Source organism: Mustela erminea, chromosome 6, assembly GCF_009829155.1.
Source record: "Mustela erminea isolate mMusErm1 chromosome 6, mMusErm1.Pri, whole genome shotgun sequence".
In the NCBI taxonomy this organism is placed as follows: Eukaryota; Metazoa; Chordata; class Mammalia; order Carnivora; family Mustelidae; genus Mustela; species Mustela erminea.
Window position 1 is genome coordinate 49,217,368 of NC_045619.1, and position 20,399 is coordinate 49,237,766.

At 41.0% G+C, this 20,399-nt stretch overlaps 1 long non-coding RNA gene across 1 annotated transcript; it reads right to left on the reverse strand.

Annotated features, from left to right (window-relative positions):
• Positions 1-374: 374 nt before the first annotated feature.
• LOC116592361 lies at positions 375-2,758 on the reverse strand. Its single transcript, XR_004286463.1, has 3 exons — positions 2,547-2,758; positions 1,511-1,667; positions 375-924 (listed from the first exon to the last, which is right to left on the reverse strand). It is a non-coding gene; the product is annotated as an uncharacterized LOC116592361 (long non-coding RNA).
• Between the last annotated feature and the right edge of the window lie 17,641 nt (positions 2,759-20,399).

Genomic DNA, 20,399 nt, shown 5'->3' on the forward strand with positions numbered 1-20,399 from the left:
ACCATAGCAGTGAGTTAAACTCACAAGCCAGTGTTTTGTCAGGTGTCATTAATATTATTATTCTGATACTTAATGGCTGTGTAGCCTTGTTTCTAATATGCAAAAGTGTTTTGATTTCAGAGTTGTTTGTAAGTAGTAAAGACATTCATACCTGGTTTTAGGCTTTATGTATGTAAACCAAAATAGAAACAATTCGTACGAAGAGTGGATATTTATTCAAATTTTTTCCCATAGAATGAGTTCATAAATTATCCAATTTTCTGAAACCCAGCAATAGCTCATCACTGTAAGTATGATTATTATGAAGGAAATAAGGAAACGATTCAAGGACTAAACAGCCTTATGCCACTTTAAGTGAAGTAAGCAGGTGAAGTGACAAAGCAGTTTATAATACTGCACATATATTATGATTAACATACTGTCAAAAAAATTCTGCCCAGGAAAAAACAACAGAATGGAATATCCTAAATCATAATTGTTACATCTGGGTGATAAAATGATGAATAACATTTTTTTCTATTTTAAAACCATTTTAATTTGTCTTTAATGGATATGAATTTTATAATCTTAAAACATATGTCTCAATGGTAAACAGCCCCTACCCAATGAGAATAGCTTGTAACTAATACAGGCTGATTCCAGATCAGCCCCTGAAGGAAGGGCCAGGGAGCTCCTGACTTCCCAGCATATGTATCCCAAGCCTCCAGACCCTGATTTCAGGAGATTTCTGTACTGTGCACTTAAGATCTTTAAAGGCTCCCCTGGTAGCTCCAACAGATGTGATTTACAGGGCAAGTTTCTCTCTTAAAACACCTTTCTGGGAATGCTCATTCTTTTTAGTACTGGAAAGTTCCAGAAACTGCAGCAGTGAAGGTGGTCACCCTCCGCGGTGTTCTCCCTTGGCACATCTCCAATGGCCCGCTCCTGCCAGAGAAATAGGCCTGTTGGTTTTCTTGTCTCTCTAGCACCCCTTTTGGTCACCTCTGCCTTCTTTCTGGCGTTCTTCCCCATGCATTAGTCACCACGCCAAGGCCATGCCAGACCTTCCTTGGCTGGGCTTCCCATGTTGTGTGCCCATTCCTCTCAGTACTTGCTTTGGATAGTGTAGTGTGAACTCCTACCTATGCCAGCTGCTCTCTTTAAGTGCCCAGGGCTAATGGTGTCATACACACACACACACACACATACACACACACACTTATTTACTTGTTTATTTGTATTTCGAATACCCCGGCTACCCCAAAGCACACACATTAGTATCTTTGGAAGTTGGCCCTGACATTGGTGATTCTAATGTCCAGCCAAGGCTGGAAACTGCTGGATTCTCAAACCACCCAAAGGTGAGGCCGTAACATGAGGGACTGAGAACACATTCTTGAAACCAACTGCCTGAAATGGATTGGGTCTCCAGCTGGAAATTGCTAGCTGCATAAACGTTGGGCAGTGTATATCCCTTTGTCCATCACCTCCTTATCTGTGAAGTGGAGAGGATCCTGACAGTTTCATCTACCTGGTGGGGTTGAGGGGAGGATTCAATGCGAGAACACTGTGAGGTACATAGGGCAGGCCCGAAGACGGTAAGAGCTTCCTGCAGGCTGGGTCTTCAGACTGGTAATTACTCCTCAGCATCCCGTGGTCATCTGGCTCAGGCCGACCCAGGGTGGCAGCTTCAGGAATAGAGGAAGAGGAGAGGGTTTCCGGGTGGCTCAGTCGGTTAAACATCTGCCTTGGATTCAGATCATGATCCTAGGGTTCTGGGCTCAGTCCCACATCCAGAGCCCTGCTCAGCAGGGAGTCTGCTTCTCCCTCTCCCTCTGCTCCCCCCCTACACCCACCGCTTGTGCCGGCTGTCTCTCTCTCAAATATATAAAAATATATTTAAAAAATCTTTAAAAAAAAATAAAGAAAAAAGGAAGACGAGAATAGGACCCGGCTTGTTGGATCTGCATGGAAGGCTGAGGCAGAGTTTGTCAGGTTCTCCTTCTCCTCCCAAACAAGGTCCTGTGAATACTCGTCCTGAAAAGACCTCTGCGGGTCACCAGTCCACACCAGGGGCTGCTGCGAAGGATTCTGGGGAGCCTCCTACATCAGCCACACTTGTCTGGGCCTCTCCTAAGAGGCCCCATGGAGCTTTAAGAAGCACCTGGGAGGAGCTTTTCATAGCTGCAAAATCCCGTTTCTGCGACCCTCTCACAAACGGGCCCGACTTTCACCCGAGGCTACTGAGACCTGGGAGGGGGGGTGGGTGCGGCCCTGTCCCGCCAGGGTTTCTCCCCCGTCCAGTGGACTAACCCCCTTCAGGGTGAACGCTCGCCCACGCTCCCTGGGCAGCACACCTGTCGGTGTGTGTTTGCCGCTGACAGTGCTGATTTAGCGCCGGCCCAGCCGGGGATGTGGTTACAGGGCTGCGATAAGGGCTCCCAGCGGCCCCGTGCGCGAGAGGAAAATGCCAGGTTGGGTCATGAAAACCGAACCGCCCCGTGCTCCGGCTTAAAAATATCGTTACTGAAATTATGAGCGCACCACCAAAACAAAACAGAACCCACGTCATCCCTCTCTCCAAGAGCCGGTTTTCCTTCCCCACACTCCTCCACCCCGGAAAGCGCCGGGCGGGGGGCTTGGTCGGAAACGCAGGGGAGGGCGTCCTGCGTTCGCTTGGTTCTTGCTGCTCCCCCTTGGGGTGTGTCGGCAGATTTCGTGCCTCGCTTTCCTTTCCTCCGCCATGAAGAGAAGCGCTTCCACGCGCCTATCTTTCCGATTCCTCCTAGTTCCCCCAGCGGCCTGTCATGTTGGTGAAATCGCTGATTCACGGATGCAGAATGCGTTCGGTTACGGAGCTTGAACTGTGCATCAGGCGATGTGGGAAACGGGGTGGTGCGGGGAGAGGGGGCCCCAGAGCAGGCCGGCCACTGTCCCTGGAAGCCAGTGTGTGAACAGATCGGCACAACCAAGGCTATTTGCTGACAGCGACTTATGTTTAGGGACAAGGGGATGCCACAAATCAGAGTGGTCTTTTTTCATAAAGAAGGGGACTCTCTATACTGGGTGTTGAGTGAAGAATGGGTACTTGCCGAGGTGGGGTGGGGTGCAAAGGGTGACGTTAGGGATAAAGCTTCAGCAAACAGTCAGCTGCAAAAGAGCGTGGTGGGTGGGGGAATTGCAAGCCCTTTAGGGGGTCAGATACCTAGATTATGGTGTGTGTGTGAGAGAGAGAGACAGGGGTGGGGGTGGGGGGTGGAGGAGAGCCAGAGGCCAGTAGAGAGCAATGCTTTAGGTTACCAGGAGAGATGGAAAGTGGGCAGAGGTCACATCAGAGCTGTGTGATAGGAAGTTCAGAGCTTAGCCTCCAGAGAGGAGCCAACAACAACAAGTTGTTAAGCATAACCCAGTCAAATTTGGGCCAATAGAACCTTTATGCAAAATCGTTACTTGTGCAAATAATTAGGAGATTAGAAGGGGGGCTTTATTTCATTTGTCACATGTTTTGTACAGTGCCAGATAACAGTAGTGATACAAACTGTGGCAAACGGTGGTACAGTCCTGTTTCCTTGCTCTCTTCTTAAAGTGCCAGCCCTTGAGGCTTCGAGAGTTTATAAGCTATTGGCTTTAACTGGCAGCCTTCTTCTTAATGTCTCTTCCATTTAGACAATGCAGATTGAAAAACTATCACTTCCTAAAAGCTTTCAAGATTAATTCTGTTGTACTCTTGCCACTCCTTTACTTTCTCTTCACCCTCTATTGCGCATTTTTCTTCTTTTTGTGTGTGTACCTTGATTGTCATCTAGCAAGCAGAGATTAGATCATGAATATTTTATAACCTCATAATGCCAACATGGAAGAGACTATTAATAGCTGAATGACTTAAAAGAATATTCACACACTCCTAGGACATGCCTGGCACAGAACACATGCAACGTTATAGGAAAGCACATCAACTATGGAGCAAGAAGATGCAGGAGTTTAACCTTTGGCTGCGTCACTTAGTCATTAGTGGTCCTGGGCAAGTCATTTTACTCTGAGCCTCAATATCATTGTCTGCAAAGTGAAGTTAATAATATCGTAAAAGGCTAATTTTAAAGAAAAGATGAAATCACGACTCATGCAGATATAAAATGAACACATGCTAAAGGTTTTATTTAACAGATAAACGTTAAATTGGTTCAAAGGAGAAATAAAAGAAGCACAAGTTTATATGGTGTAAAGAAATGTTGGAATGAGTTTACAAATAGAAACTGGCTTTTTCCAGTGAGGGGTTGAGTGGGTGGAGAAGCCAATTTAAGTCCATCCAGCCAGTATATATTTGTGTATCTGCAGACAAGAATCATTTGCCTTGCTATCGGTTACCTATACCCTACAGAGTAGTAAAATGACTTAAAGACAATGAAAGGCTCAGAGATATGAATCAGATCATTTGAAAGAGTGTGCACTGAACAATGTATGGTCTTCAACAGAAGCACAGACTTTTCTCTTTAACACCTAGCTGGCATCCTGTGGTTGCCAGAGATGAGCTCTCACATATGTGGAACTCCTTGCATAGTTTCCAGAATGTACCAGACACCCCACAAATGATGACTGCTTTTACTACAATTAATATGTTATAAAAGAAAATTGATTCTTCACTGAGTTTTTGCTCATCTAACCAGAATGTGTATTCTTCCATCATTATCATGTTTGGGTACTAGCTTATACTCAATAGATTATACAAAGGACACTATTCTGATGCACTGTGAAATAGAATTTAAGAACAATTGATGATTAACCTTGTGAGTTAGGAGAGATGGAGAGGGAACCTCAATGACTTCTGCTGTCATGCTCTCATTTTGAAAGTCCGTGAACCTCAGGTCCCATTCATGTAAAATGAGGGTCATTGAACAATACTCTACTCTTACTCCCTCCCTCTCTACTGGAGGCCAGGATGAGTCCTGCTGAAATGAGCATTTGCTTTATCCTTGTTCAAGGGTACGCTTGGTTTACTTTGGGTATCAAGGTTTACCCTTGATAAAGCATTTGCTTTATCCTTGTTCAAACACAGTTCTTACTGATGCCAGCTGGATTTCCCATGTGCCTGCTGTGACATCCAGTAGCATCTTCTTTAAGGAACCAAACCCAAAGGAAGATGGCAGCACTGTTGCTAGAAGTTCTGTTCTTATGGGAAGCAGGCTAGGACAAATAAACTGTTTCCTGAACTTACTCATTTTAAATGATAAGGAAGCAGAGACAGAAGGGGAGTTCTGTAGCGTGAGTGTATGTATGAGTGTATGTGTGCATGTGTGTATGTACATGTGATTAAATGGTAATAAATAAAACAGCCATCTTAAATTTTAAAATCATTTTTAAAATGATTTTAAATCATTTTCTGGTGACAAAGAGGAACACTGGGAATGGGATATGGTTAAAAATTGGATATATCTTGGAACTATCTCTGATTTTTGTGGATTGGACCCCAAAATGGTTCCTGCTTGTCTCTTCCTTCTTTTTTTCTTTTTGAAAGCCTTTCATGTTAGAATGATAATAAGAAACCATCTAATTTGTACTCAATTATGGACTTGGCTTCTAATAATTTTTAAGAGTTAGAGAAAGATAGAAATTTTTTGGTAAGCCAGACAGAGTTTCTGGAGCCCCTGCCCTCCTTGAACACTTTCAGCACCCTACATGGGCTTTGGAGGAAGGCTGGTGTAGAGACAAACTTAACCTGTGCCTGCCCTGATTCCCATAACTGCCCATAAGTCTTCCGGGCATAGAAAAAGCTCTTTGACCGGGAGGAAAACTGTTGTGAGGATAGGTATGGGTTAGGGTTGTGGGAAAGGAATGTTGGCTTTCATCAGAAAACAGTCAAATATGGGTAAAGGCAGCGCTGGTCTTTTGATTTGGGGGCTATCTACAATTATTTCATGAGTTCTGGAGAAAGATCCATTCTGCCAAAAATAACTCCACTTTGCAAGAGAATACCAGAAAATCCACAATTTTGAGTTTTAGTTCAGTGACTCAACCATCTGTTAATTTGGAAGGATGCATGTCTCCTGTTCTTCCTTGGTTTCTCAGGGAAGAAACAGCCACCTAATCTAGTGATTCTAAACTTTCTGGGGGTGACGGTTGCTTTGAGAATCTCAGTTTTGCACCTCAGAAAGATGTTTACTTGCACGTCATGGGAGTTAGACTTTTCTCCCATTGCAAACAGTAGAAGCCCACTGTGGCTAATTTAAGAAACAGAGGGATTTAATGGAAGGAAATGGAGCAGGAGAGGAAATAGGTCTAGAAAGCTTTGGCATCTAGAAAGCAGGAACTAATTCCTAGCGGGCGTGACTTCTTCTGTGGTTCCAGTGAAATGAATCCAATGAAGCCCTTTTTTTCCCTCTTGTTGCAAGAAAGGTTTCCCAAGAGGAATTCTAGTGGCCTACATTAGACCTTTCCCCACCCTCCCCCACCCATGGCTAAAAGAAGGGAAACTTATTGACTGGCCCTACCTTCAAGATAGAACACTGTTCAGAGGGGATCAAGGCCCTAAAGGGTAATGAGGGTCTTGATGTTACCGAGGGAGGAGGAAATGATGCTGGGCAGGCTAAAACTACCAATGTGCGCTAAACACACTTCCACACAGATATCTACATATCATGTGAGTGGGGGAGCCATGGATCTTTGACCCAGACCCCAGCTCTGAAAACTGGGGTCTAAAAATTCCTAGTCTAGGCTACATCCTATGATCAATATTTAAGTATTTAGTTCTCTACTATACTCTATTTCCTGAGAATATGGGTGTGGTTAAAGGACACAACACTCAAGAAAAAATAGGGTATCTGACAGAAAAAAATAAGACTGAAGATGCCAAGAAGGGACAAGAAACAAATATAGAAGCTGGGAAGAGCAAAACCAAGTTTTTTCCAGGCCCAAGCGTAGATGAAGGAATCTCCATGTAAAGGTGTATCTACTCTGTATCCATCACAGGCTCTTATACCACAGATCTGCTGGACATGCACCGAGCCCAGTGGCATTACAGTATCTAAAATTCCAGTGAGGATGATGTCAAGTGACCTACCATATGCAGAGTGATGCTTTGGAGCGAGTGGTACTCAGCTGAGTCTCTGGGCTTGACTTCTGACCTGGCTGGTGTGGGTACAGTGCCAGAGAAACCCACGGTGAGAGCGAGGACATTACACCCATTTCAGCAGGCTAGTGGCACAGACCAAGCCTTGAAGTGGCCTGGGATACACAACCTGCGGACAATGGACACATTGTGCATCTCTAAAACTGATTGTTCTGTACATGGCTAGGGGTTGCAGGGTGAAGTGAGCTTCTCTTAGATGACTTCACTGTTTCAGGCCTTTATAACTCAATTTTTGAATAGGTGGTACAGGTCGCCCGTGAGGTTCACTCTGACTGGTGCCCCTGCTCACTTCTTCAGACACATCTCGAGCTCTTCTCACTCTCACATACTAATCTTCAGCTACACGGGCCTCCTTCCAAACTTGTCATCTTCTGTGAGACCTCAAGGCCCCATCACGTGTGGTACCCATGCCTTTGTGCCCTCCCTAACTCTGGCTAACTCCAAGTTATTTCCTGCTGGCCTATATTTATTTTTCATGGCACTTACCATACTGATAAAATATTTGTGTCCTATTATACTCCTACTTCCCTAACCTGATCAGTTCTGGAAGGGTCCAGGCCATGTCTTCTTCTCTGCTGTGCCAGGCACATGGTGAGTGATCAGTGAATATTTGTCGAATGAATGTTGTGCAGTATTATACTGAATGGGAGGAGGTATCAAAAACAAATAGTAGAAAGGGAATTAGTTAAGATAGTAAATCTGGAGAATAATATTCATGCTGATAAGTGTAGAGGTAGAAACTGATATAAAACGTGAGATGCTAGTAGAATCATGGTGTATCTTCCATTCTTTCAACCTCAGGAATAAGGGGAGCTGAGACAGCTTATGGAATGTAACCAAAGAGAATTAAGGTTTTCGTTAAAACCAAAAGCTTATTTATCACATTTGGTTCCCTTGGCAACAGCAGTACCATCTTAGGTTAATGATATTATAATACAATGAAGCAAATACAAATATTTTAATGATTTATTTGAAATGGAGAAACAAATGATCTAGTTAGCTTCATGACTGGGGATAATCTTGGGGAAAAGCTTGGAGAGAGCTCCATGTTGTAAAGGATGCTAGAGCTTGAGTTATCTACAAAGGGTTAAACAGAGTCATGGAATTTGACACCAATTTTAAAATCTACATGGGGAAGCACATAAGGCTATGATCAAATCAGATGGTTTCAAATAACAGAACAAAATATGAGACTTGCCCTGGATGTCAGTTATCTGTTAGCACAATTATGTTGTGGAACCCATAACTACGAAACCTCTGTGGCATGACACAATAAGCACTCATTCTGGCTTACAAGTTCGTGGGTCTGTGAACAGTTCTGATGATCCAAGCCAAGCATGGCTGTTTTGGCTAGGCTCACTCATAAGGGCAGCTGGTGAGCTGGCTGAGCACTAGCTGGTCTAGGTTGGTCACACCTTGGATCGACTCTATCCTGTGCCACATGCTGTCTCATCCTTCGGCATATAAGCCTGAGCTTCCTCTCAGAGTGAAGGTAAAATTCCAAAAAAGGAATGGAAGCACGCAAGGTGTTTAGAGGCCCAGGTTTGGCATACTGTCACTTCCACCACATTTTATAGGCCAAACCAAGTAGCAAGTCCGGGCCTGACTCAAAGGGTGGAGAAATAGAGTCAACTTCTTGATACAATGACCTGCAAAGTTATATTGCTAAGGATACAAATACAAAGAGGCTATCGATTATGCCCATCAATGCAATTCACCCACCATGTCAGAAATCAACTTACTATAAAGCTACAGTAATTAATTCAGTAGATAAACAGAATAATTATATAGTATTATGATCCAAAAGAAACTCATATGACAATAAAATACCATGACAGAGGTGGCATTGAAGATTCTCTATAGGGAAAATGAAAGACTTTTCAGCAAATGGTATTGTGACAATAGGCTTTTCAATCAATAGAAAATGGATCCTTCCCTTGCATCATACTTTAAAAAGTTTATTAAAGATATAAATGTAAAAAGTTTAATTTTAATACTTTAAGAAGAAAATATAGGAAAATTTCTCTACAGTCTGAGTGTGGGGAAGGATTTCTTAAAAAAGACACAAAGACACAAACCATAATTTAAAAAATAGGTCAATTTGATTACATTTTAATTTCTAACTTTACAATGAGATATCACTTTACACCTGTCAGGAGAGCTAAAATCAAGAACACAAGAAATAATAAGTGTTGGAGAAATTGTAGAGAAAAAAGAAACTTTGTGCACTGCTGGGAATACAAATTGGTGCAGCCACTGTGGGAAACAATATGGAGGTTACTAAAAAACTTAAAAATAGAATTACCATATGATCCAGTAATTCTACTACTGAGTATTTACCCAAAGAAAATGAAAATACTAATTTGAAAAAAAAAATACATGTATCCCTAGGTTTATTACAACATTATTTACAATAATCAAGATATGGAAGCAACCCAAGTGTCCACCCATTGGTGGATGGATAAAGACAATGGGTTATTATTTGGCCATAAAACAATGAAATCCTGGCATTTGCAACAACATGGATGGACTTAGAGGGTGTAATTCTAAGTGCAAGAAGTCAGAAAAAGATACCATTTGGCTTCATTCATATGTGGAATTTAAGAAACAAACAAAAAGAACAAAGAAAAAAAGAGACAAAAAACCAGACTCCTAAATACAGAAAACAAGCTGGTGGTTGCCAGAATGGAGGTGGGTGGGAAGATGCGTCAAATAGATAAATGGAATTAAGAGTACACTTAAATTGATGGGCACTGTGAAATGTATAGAATTGCTGAGTCATTATACAGTCCACTCGAAACTAGATAACACTATATGTTAATTATACTCCAATTTAAAAATAATAAGGTTCAAAAATATAGATAAATTTGATTACATTATAGTTTATAACTTCTCTGCAAAGAAATTTCCAAAAAGTGAAAAAAAATCCCCAGTCTTCAGGAAGATATTTTTTAAGGCAAATAATGGAGAAAAGATTAGTGTAGTGTTATAGTATCGGGAACTAATAAAGAACTTTCCAAAATCAATGAGAAAAAGATAAGTCAATAGAAAATAAATAAATGAAAATTAATAAAGAAAAAGGCTATTCACAGAAGAAGATAACTGCTCAGTAAGCATATAATAAATCTGTTGATCTCATTAGTAACTAGGCAAAGACAAATTAAAACAATGAAACATGATTTCATAATCATTAATTTGGTGAGGTTGGGGTTTGCTAATATCTAGAGTTAATGTGGAGCCACAGGAACTCTTATACACAGTGGATAGGAACTGAACTCATCATAACTCTGTGGAGAGGAATTTGGTAATATCTAGTAAACTACGTATGCACATTCTCTGTGACCCAACAATATATATCCCAGGAAGTTCCTCATATTTTGCTCAATTTATGCATGAAAATATTCATTGTAAAATTATTTGTAATGGCAATTGGGAAACATCCTAAATGCCTATAAATAAGAATATGTATAACTACATATTGGCTTATTCATCCAATAGAATACAATATTACAGTAAAAGCAAATGAACTAGAGGAAATATATCAACATGGAAAAAGCTCACAAACACAATGTTAAACAGAAAAACAAGTCACTGGAAGACATATACAATATGATAACAGTTATATAAAATTTAAAGACATGTTGAACCACACCATATTGTTTAGGGATACATACATACATAGTAAAAACCTAAAGATAAGCACAGGAATGATGCATAAGAAATTCAGGGTGGTACTTGTAGTTAGTTACCTTTGGGGAGCAGGTGACGTTATAAAGAAGAGAATGTCATTAGGAAAGATACAAGGACGTTTCAACTCTATCTATAATTTATATTTCTTTTTTCTTTAGATTTTTTAAATACATTTTTTATTTTTTTAATTACTTTTCAGTGTACTAGAATTCATTTCTTTAGTTTTTATTTTTAAGTAACCTCTACACTCAGTGTGGGCCTTAAACTCATAATCCCGAGATCAAGAGTCACATGCTCTACTGACTGAGCCATTCAGGTGCCCCCATAATGTTTTATTTTTTAAGCTGGGTGATGTTGATGTGAGCATATTTTAAAATATTATTCTCCACATGCTACTTGGGTGTCTAATATTTGATTAAAAATCAGTAGATATTTTCTGTTTTGAAGGGACGGGGGGTGGGAGGTTGGGGTACCAGGTGGTGGGTATTATAGAGGGCACGGATTGCATGGAGCACGGGGTGTGGTGCAAAAATAATGAATACTGTTATGCTGGAAAAAAAAAAAAAGAATAAGAAATAAAATTTACAAAAAATAAAAAAATAAAACTTTAAAAAAAAAAATAAAAAAAAAATTAAAAAAAAAATCAGTAGATATTTAAGAGTCTTGCTATGAAAAAAGAAAAAGAGATGATGGGCTGGCAGAAGAACTCACCTAATGTCAGAACTTTAACTTCTATGTATCCTCATCTCTGGGTCTCCTCGCCCCAGCTGCTCTCTCTTGCCCACAAGGACATTAGTCTATGACATTAGAGAAATACAGTAGTAAAATGAATCCATGCTTAAGGAAGTTTAAAAATCACTGGATTAAACAAAGTTAAATAGGGTTCTTTTCTGCAAAACTTGCCAGAATATTTAAAATGCTAGCAGATGCCATGAATCTCTGAGTGGGACACAGAGTAACCCTGACACTGTTTCTTCATGTAGGATGTCAGGGCAACAGTTTGTATGAAAGATATTTTGGGAAATGTGCCCCAAAGGTTTCCTTTCCCAGTCATCTGCCTCTTATCCCCATGTCTCTGCCTGCCTTTCTTTTCAATACCTGCTTCTTTTTCATTTCATTTCCACTTCTCCACAGAGCTCTCTCATGTCTTTGTCTCCCTTTAATGGGCAGCATGGCATCAAGAAAAGAATGCTCAGTTTGAAATCTTGACCTCTGTGATTCTTAGTGGCGGGGGGGAAGACCCTGGTTTCTATACCTTAGTGTCTGTCCACAAAATGGAGAGAGTAATCAAATCTCTCACCTCACGGGATGACTTGTTTGTACATATGAAGTACGGACTAGATCCTTCTTTGAACTTGCTGTTGTTGGCTATTATTTATATGAGAGGGGGGAAGTAATACTTTACCTGTCTTAAGAAACTATTTTTGGAGAAAATATTAGTTTCCTAGGACTGCCATGACAGAGTACAACAAACTGAATGGCTTAGAGCACAGAAACTTACTGTCTCACAGTCCTGGAGGCTAGAAGTCCAAGATGAAGTTGTGGGCAGGGTTGGTTCCTTCCTTCTGAGGGCTGTGCAGGAGAAATCTGTTGCAAGCCTCTCTCCTAGCTTTTGGGGGTTTGCTGGCAGACTTCGGTGTTCCTTGGCTTCCACTGTGCCACCTGGCTCTCTGTCTTTATCTCCACACAGTGTTCTCCATGAGCGCAGGTCTGTTTCCAAATTTCTCCTTCTTATAAGGTCACCAGGCATACTGGATGATGGGTGTGCCCTGCTCCAGGGCTCCTCCTGCTTCAGTGACTTCCTCTTCACTAATTCCATTTGCAATGACCCCTTTCCAAATGTGGTCACCTTCTGAGATTCAGAAGGGCTTAGGGGCTTAGGAATTCAACGTAGAATTTCCAGGGGACACGATTCAAGAGACCAATTAAAATAAAACCTCTGAAGGTATTGTTATATTCTTGTAAGGGGTTACAAACTGTGAGATTGTGTTGGTCACAAATGATCACATCTTAAAACACCTACTAAACTCTCTCCTTGCAGCACACGGCCTGGACTTGGCTTGGCACCAGCTTAGACAGTTTTGGGGAGCGATATGAACAGAGTTTGTCCAAGGACTCTTTAAAGCAAGTGCTCTGTTGGGTTCTAAGTCTATCCTCAGCAATCGATTGCTTTACCTCAGCGAAACGAAGAAAAATCCATTCTGCAAAGTTACTAGATACATGGGGTTTGTATATAAAAGAAGCTACAGCAGTATGTGGAGAGATTAAATAATTGCTTGGAGGCAGGGATTCGAAGAAATTTCCCAAATTAGCTGGGCTGTTCCATCATTAAACTGAACAAGGAATCCAGCTTTTTTTTTTTTTTAAATGCAGGCTTGCATTATGCCCGCTGAACAAATGCCTGTGCTTTCTCACTGGGCGACCTCTGCAACATCATCTGCCCTAACTAGGAATTCAGAATGACGTTAGGCCACCCCCAATCTGGTGAGGCTCTTCCAGCCAAAAGGACCTTGTTGTTAAGGTGAAACAATGCAGAAGGCGATAAAAAACATGAATCCTGAGGTTCAGCTGCCTGGGTTTATGTTCTGGGTCCCACGGTGAGGTCACAGGCAAGAGATGTCTGTGACTATCACCAAATAACCTGACTCACTTGATAGGGTTGCTGTGAGGATTAAACCAGATGATCCATGAAACAAACCAGTGTCTAGAACATAGACTATGTTTAGTAAATGATGGTTGTTATTACTCTCTGTAATGACAGAACCTCAGAAAAAACCACTTTAAGATCCTATTTCCCTTTTAAATTGTGGGAAGTAAAAATAATGATAACAGCCAACACCACCAACTTTCATTTCTGCATATCATCTTACAGTTCCTAGGATACATAGAGTGAGATATAATTTTGTATTGTGCTGTTTAAATGGAAGCAGATTCCATATTCTTACAAGTTGTTCTAAATGGTTAATTCCATTAATGGAAGATTCCATTAAATTAATATACCAAACTTTACCTAACAGTTTTTTTATGGTTAAATATTTAGAATTTTTGGTTTTGTTGCTGTATGTACCACTGGTTAATATCACTATGTGCAAGCCAATAATTTTCCCCCTTAAAACAAATTAACCAGGACAATCTCCCTTAAACCTCTGCCTGAGGGCCTTTGCTTCAGTTGACTCCTGCTCTGTAGCATTTTCACCTAAATTACCTTCCTTATAATTTACTCCCTCAAACTCCCCAAACTCTACTTATAAAAGCCAAATCACCATACTGTTTCTTATTCTTCCTCTGCAGATTCCAAGGTCCCCATACTGTTCCTTGCTGTGGCATGTATCAGATATACTAATCCTATACTAATCCTCCCTCCCCCACTGCCTAGAGCTCACAGTCCACTTCCAGGGGCATCAAGTAGAGGGGTGGCAAGGTTAGGGCCATTTGGCATAACTTATGCTCCCCCTTCTTACACTGGGCATGTTCTCAGAGTCTAAAAGGGAAATAATGTAATTCTTCCTAAAGTATCCTTCCCCTTGTTCTGTGTCTGCCAAACTCCTACACATTCTTCAACACTCATCTCAAATGCACCAACGCCCAGGCATAGCTCACTGCTCCATCCTTACTGTTCCCAGGGCACTTGCTACATATCTTGGTCTTCTCAACAACCCACAGTGACTGTACATTGGAGATGCTCAAAAATGTCAAAAAACAGGGACTGTACATTATAGATGACTAAGTCAGTTATGGACAGACCTGTGTATGAGAAATTAGAAACTGCTTAAATTGCCTATTGTGACAGGATTGGAGTGTAGTGGCTAATAGAAAAGACTTTGAAATCGGATAGATCTTGATTTGAACAGTAATTCTGCAATATGCTAAGTAGGAAACCTTGGGAAATATAAACCAAGCTCTCTGAGTCTCAGTCTCCTTATCTGCAAAATGGGATCATTTCTGTCAACCTTCTTGGAGCGGTAATATGCAGATTAGACGGGTTCACAGATGCAGAGCATACAACAAACACATGGTTTCAGGGACAGCCATTAAGACTAGCAAAAAAGATGCCGGAAAGTCAAGTTGGCCCAAAGTATTTCCCCCCACTGGATTTTTTCAGTGGACCTGAGGTTCTCACCTCTTTAAATATATATGTGGGCAGTACCATTAGCATACCAGGAGGAGCGAGTGACCCATGTTTTCAGTTCTGGTATTAGTATTGGTGGATACATTCTTCTCTGGTTTTTACTATTTTTAGCTCATTCTTATCAGGGACGCTCATTTAATGTAAAGAGTTGCTAAAGGCATACTTGATCCTGTTCTGTCCGTCTCCAGACCATTTCCAAGCCTTTTTGACAACCGATTTGTTGTCTGAGATCCATCTCATCTTTGTCTTTTCTTTGAATGGAGGGTGGTTTCTAGCCAGCCCGGCTCAAAATGTGAATTCAATTTTTGATCTGGAAAGGCCTGACATCAAGTCACAAGCAACCATGACTCATTGGCTATGACCAATAGCTAGAAATAATTTAATAACAGATACTGGCCCCAAAGAAAGTTATCTGTTACTGATGGATGAGGAGGAAGCATAGGCAAAAAATGGAAATCTAAATGTACCCCCTAAAATGTGATCCTGAGCAGCAACAGAGTGGCAGACTATAGGCATCTCTTGGGAGAGGAGGGGAGCATACAAAATGGGAAAGAAGGGAATCCAAGGGAGGAGCAGTTGCCCACTTCAGATTTTGCCAGGGATCAGTCTTCCTGTGCCTAGTGACAGCCAACATTCACCTGGTTGGTGAATGGGTTACAGACTCTAGGGAAGCCAATGCCACCTGGGTTGGATCAAGCTTATAGACCTTGATATCACTGGACCAGTGACTGGTAGAGCCAGGCATGCTTATATAGGTTGTCAGACCATCCAGGGGCAAATAAAGATGTGCTTGTTGACCTTAGGAAGGCTCTTTAAAAACTCAAAGCTTAAGGTGCACGAGATACAAGACACAGTATTTAAATGTAAAAGTCTGCTATGGAATAAAACCAAAGCAATGCCAAAGAATTTAATCTAAATGCAGACACGTAATAAAATCATAACTCTGTTTGCTTGGCCCAGATGCCTGAAGCATCTTGAAAGAAGGCATATTTCTGCACCTGAAAAATGTTAATTTTGGGTTTAGAAAGACATAGAATGAATATGGAGAATTTTGAGACTGCTAAAAATCACTTCTGATTACAATTAGCTATTCTAGTAAATCAACCAAATATTTATTAGAAAATTGCAATGTAGAAAATGTAGAAGAAGTAATACTAAAAAAATAAAAAATGATGATGATGACAACAACCAATCTTTATTATGGTACTTTATAGTTGACACCAAGCTTTTTACATGGTGGACGATACTCATTGATCTCCAGATAATATGCATGTGTGCAATCTGGTCCAAGGCATGATTTTTGCTTCTTACAAAGCTTACAATCCAGCAACAAAAGAAAGATGTGAACACAATGTAATATAATACAAGCTGGATGATGATAAAAGCTATAATAAAGATAATAAATTATGATTTTCAAGGACGAGGCCACATAAAGGAAGTATAATTTAAAATGTACTTTGAACTTTTGATAGGTAGAGGTGTGAGACAGACATTTCGAGCAAAGAAAACATCACGTACAAGGGCAGGAAATGGAAAATTGCAGCATGTGTTCAAAGAATGATAGGAAATGCAGGAAGAGGAGGTTGTGGTGGACATCTGTTCCTTTTGCCTACTCAATATCCATTCTCTATTCTTTCCACAGTGGTAAATATTTCCTTTGGGGAAACCTGTCCATTCTCTATTCTCTTCATAGTGGCAAATATCTTCTTTAGGGAAACCCATCTCAAGGTATCTCATGAGTGGAGTTGACCCTACTCCTGGAGTCAGAACAGACCAAGTGATCCACACTTGACCAACCATTACATTCAGTCTCCCCAGATATAGCAATTGCTTCAAAGCTGGGTACATAACTCAAGTTATCCAATGTCCCAAGGCTAAATCTCAGTTTTGTTGGAATTTTAAGGAAGAGATATTCTCTTTCTATGATATTGGTACCCATAAAGAATAATGAAAACCTAAAATTTCCAACAGTCTCTCTGAGGAGAGTACCTGCTGTAGAGAAAGGCCAACACATTTATATACCTGGGTCTTGTCATGTCTAAAACAATCTGCTCCTTGACTTGTCCAATACAGGAGATAACACAGTCCCCATGTGTTTAGTCAGTTTGAATTTTTTCCCATGATGCAGAGATGAAAACAGAGAGGGCCTTGAATGCCCTATCATGGGAGTTCATTCTCTGGTCAACAAAAAGTCACAGGATGTTTTGGAAAAGTGATGGGTTTTGAATTCCATGACAAAAACAGTTTGGAGGCAGTGTCTAGATGAGAAAAACGAAGGAAGTGACTTCCACAGAAGCATAGCCAGTGGTAAGAACTGTTGGCTCTTTGTGTGCTCCCCTTGGAGTTCCATGGAATCATCATTGCCTTCCTTCCTGAAGCTTAATGTGTACTAGCATTTTTCTAACACTTGCACACACATTAACTCACATGATGCTCACCCCAACCCTATGAAAAAGGTCCAGTGATTATCGTTTAACACTCACACTAGCTCTCTGAAGAAGGTCCAGCTATTATCCCATTTTCCAGATGATGAAAGTAAAACATAAGGAGGTTAGCAAACCTCTAAGGTCCCACAGCTAACTAAATTGCAAAAGTAGTATTTGGACCTTGAGAGTCAGGTCTCAGAACCTGTCTTCAAAGACGATAGCTGCCAATACCATAAAGTCTTAGAAGTGACAAATTATCTTCCTCAGTGGCCTATCCTTTCCTCCCACTAGCCTGGATGCCCATATTTAGAATCACCTTTTTGACCTATGAAGTTGGAGGTATTGCTTCAAGAACATCCAGTTATATTGTTACTTGAATAGGAGAATAAGATGCTGTCCTTTTCACATCAAAACAACAGAGCTTTAAGGGACACAGGTAAGTTTTGAAGAGAAAAATGTGTTCATTCAGGCAATATTTGGGGAAATGCCAATATTCCCTCGTGTTGGCAGAAGGTCATCTGGTTTGCAGATGAGCAAAGAAGGGGGTGAGCAGAGAAAGACTTTCCCTCGTAACAAAAATCCTATATCTCCTTCAAAATGCAGATTTTTGTCAAAATTCCCAAAAGCACATTCTTGTAATGTTATGCTCACTTCCATAAATGGCCCTTGCCTGTGTTGTTTCAGTCAGTCCCTGGATACGAGGAGATGAAGTCAGGCCTCCCAAGTACTGTCACTGTCAAGTACTTTCTCTTTGCCAGACCTTCCCACAGCCCCAGATGGTCTAGCTTCTTCTTCCCTGTCATTTCCTGAGGGGGTGGGAGAGATGAAAGAGTTAGAAAAGAGGCAAGAAGCATAGAATTTGCCAGTACCAGCCCTGACTCTCACACAACCCACCAAGTAGGGTAGGTTTCAAACAGACCATTGGTTGGTAAGTGGTTGAAGATTGGCCCTGTGCCCATGCCTCCTTGCCTGCCCACATTACTCTGCAGGAAGTATCACCCACTTCCTTCCCACCTCAGGCTAACAGTTCTCATAAGGGATCTCATTATATTTTCACTGCATTGATACAAATGATTTATTATGTACAGAAGTAATGCCTTCCTGGGTCACTGGGGTGATCACATTAATGGGAGCATTTGGGGGGAGAACTTGGAGGAGACATCATGCTTCTGAAATAACTCATTGGACAAATATTTATTGAGAGCCTTATAATATACCAAGGAGTATTCTTGATGTTGGAGATAGAATGATACATTTTTTATGGAATTTGATTCTTGTAAATACACATGCTTGTGTCAGGTGGTTATAAAAAAAAAAAAAAACAGAGCTATGAAGAAAAAGAAGTATCAGTAAGAATAGTTAGAGAGTATGGGATTTTAAATTAGGAAGAGTGGTCAGGTGAGTCCACACTGAGGGGTAGCACTGAGACCATGAGCCAAGTTAAAATTGGAGGAAAGATCATGTCAGGCTGAAGGAAAGGAAGAAGTCAGAATCATTGTTGAGAATAAGAAGGCTTGTGTGGCTGGAGGACAATGACCAAGTGGAACAGTCATTGGGAATGAAACTGGAGAAGGAGCCATGGACCAGATAAGAATTTTATATCAGATATTTAGGGTAATAAGTCACTGGAAATTTTTTGCACAGAAGAGTGATATGACATACTTTCAGGGGGCACTTACGGTGAAAAAATGTAAGACAAGCAAGGAAGCAGGAAGTCCAGCTGGGAGGCTTTGTAAAGACTCAGGTGAGAGATGAAGGTGGCCTGGACCAGGGTGTAATGGTGAAGGTGGGTAGAAGTGCTCAAGTTCAAGATGTACTTTAAAATTAGACACTTAAATCTTACTTCATGGATGTGTGGCAGAAACCTCTGGTGGCTGTGTTACTTGCCTTAGACTCACCTCTAATTTCAGCTGTGGCTGTGGTGGACAGTGTTTAGGAGCTCACTCTTAGATGGTGCTACTTTTGCTGTATCAGCAGAGTCCTCTTGGCCCATAGGCTCACTCACAGCGAGTGCAGGGCAACCCTCAACCAACAGGAGACTGGAGTCATATAAATGTTCCAGCTTTCTTTTGGGTAGAATTTTCTAGAAGACATTCTAGATACTTCTCCGAGGTCTGCCTACATCAGTGACCTTGAACATACACCCTCTTGTTAACTTGTCCTTTTCCCCTTGCCTTTCCTGCTCTCTCACTCCTGCTTCCTAGGATCACCTCCCAGATAAACTGACTTCACTCACTTCCTTGCTTCAGTCACTGCTGTGGAGAAACTCAAACTAAGATAGGAAATTTGTGTACTCTACCTACTTTTCATTTGTCAAGCAAGTCCTGGCCCTACGAAATATGCTCATGTTTCTCTCCATGCTCAATCAAGGCTCTTAAGAAGACCATTCAGGACATACAAACTTCATATTGCATGTTCTAATTCTTTCCAAGGATCTGTGAAGTCAACTGGAAACAGCTTTTCCTCAACTCCTTCAAAACATGCATCATCCATCCCCACTTCAAAGGTTGACATCTAGAGCCCAACCTTGGGAAATTTAACATGAAAACAGTTGCCCATTATAGGGAAAAATAATCAGGACTCTTCCAGTCAAGAGAATATGGGATACTGTAAGGAAGACCTAGTCTCAAAATATACAAATGACTTTGTAATGGATATGAATGGACACATTGCCAAGTTTATAAATGATAAGAAGACAGGGATGTGGTTGAGTGATAATTCGGCTGAGAGATAAAGTGGTTAAATGAGAGTTGGCAAGAATCACCTGAAGCACTTTGGCTGGTAGGTTCTGAACGTTCTTTATTAGAAATGACTATAGATTAAAGAGATATGAGACAAGTAAGTAATACAAAGCAGAAGAAATCCTTAAATCAAAATAGACATTTTAATAACTATGCTTTAAATAAATCCCCCCTCTGAAGTCTTCTAATGTTTAACAGCTGCAAGTAGATATGACACCAGAAGCTAATCAAGTAGTTTAATAACACAGGAAACAAAAGAGCACAAAGGAAACTGAAACAACCCATTTTCGTTCCCTCCAGGATTTCAAGCT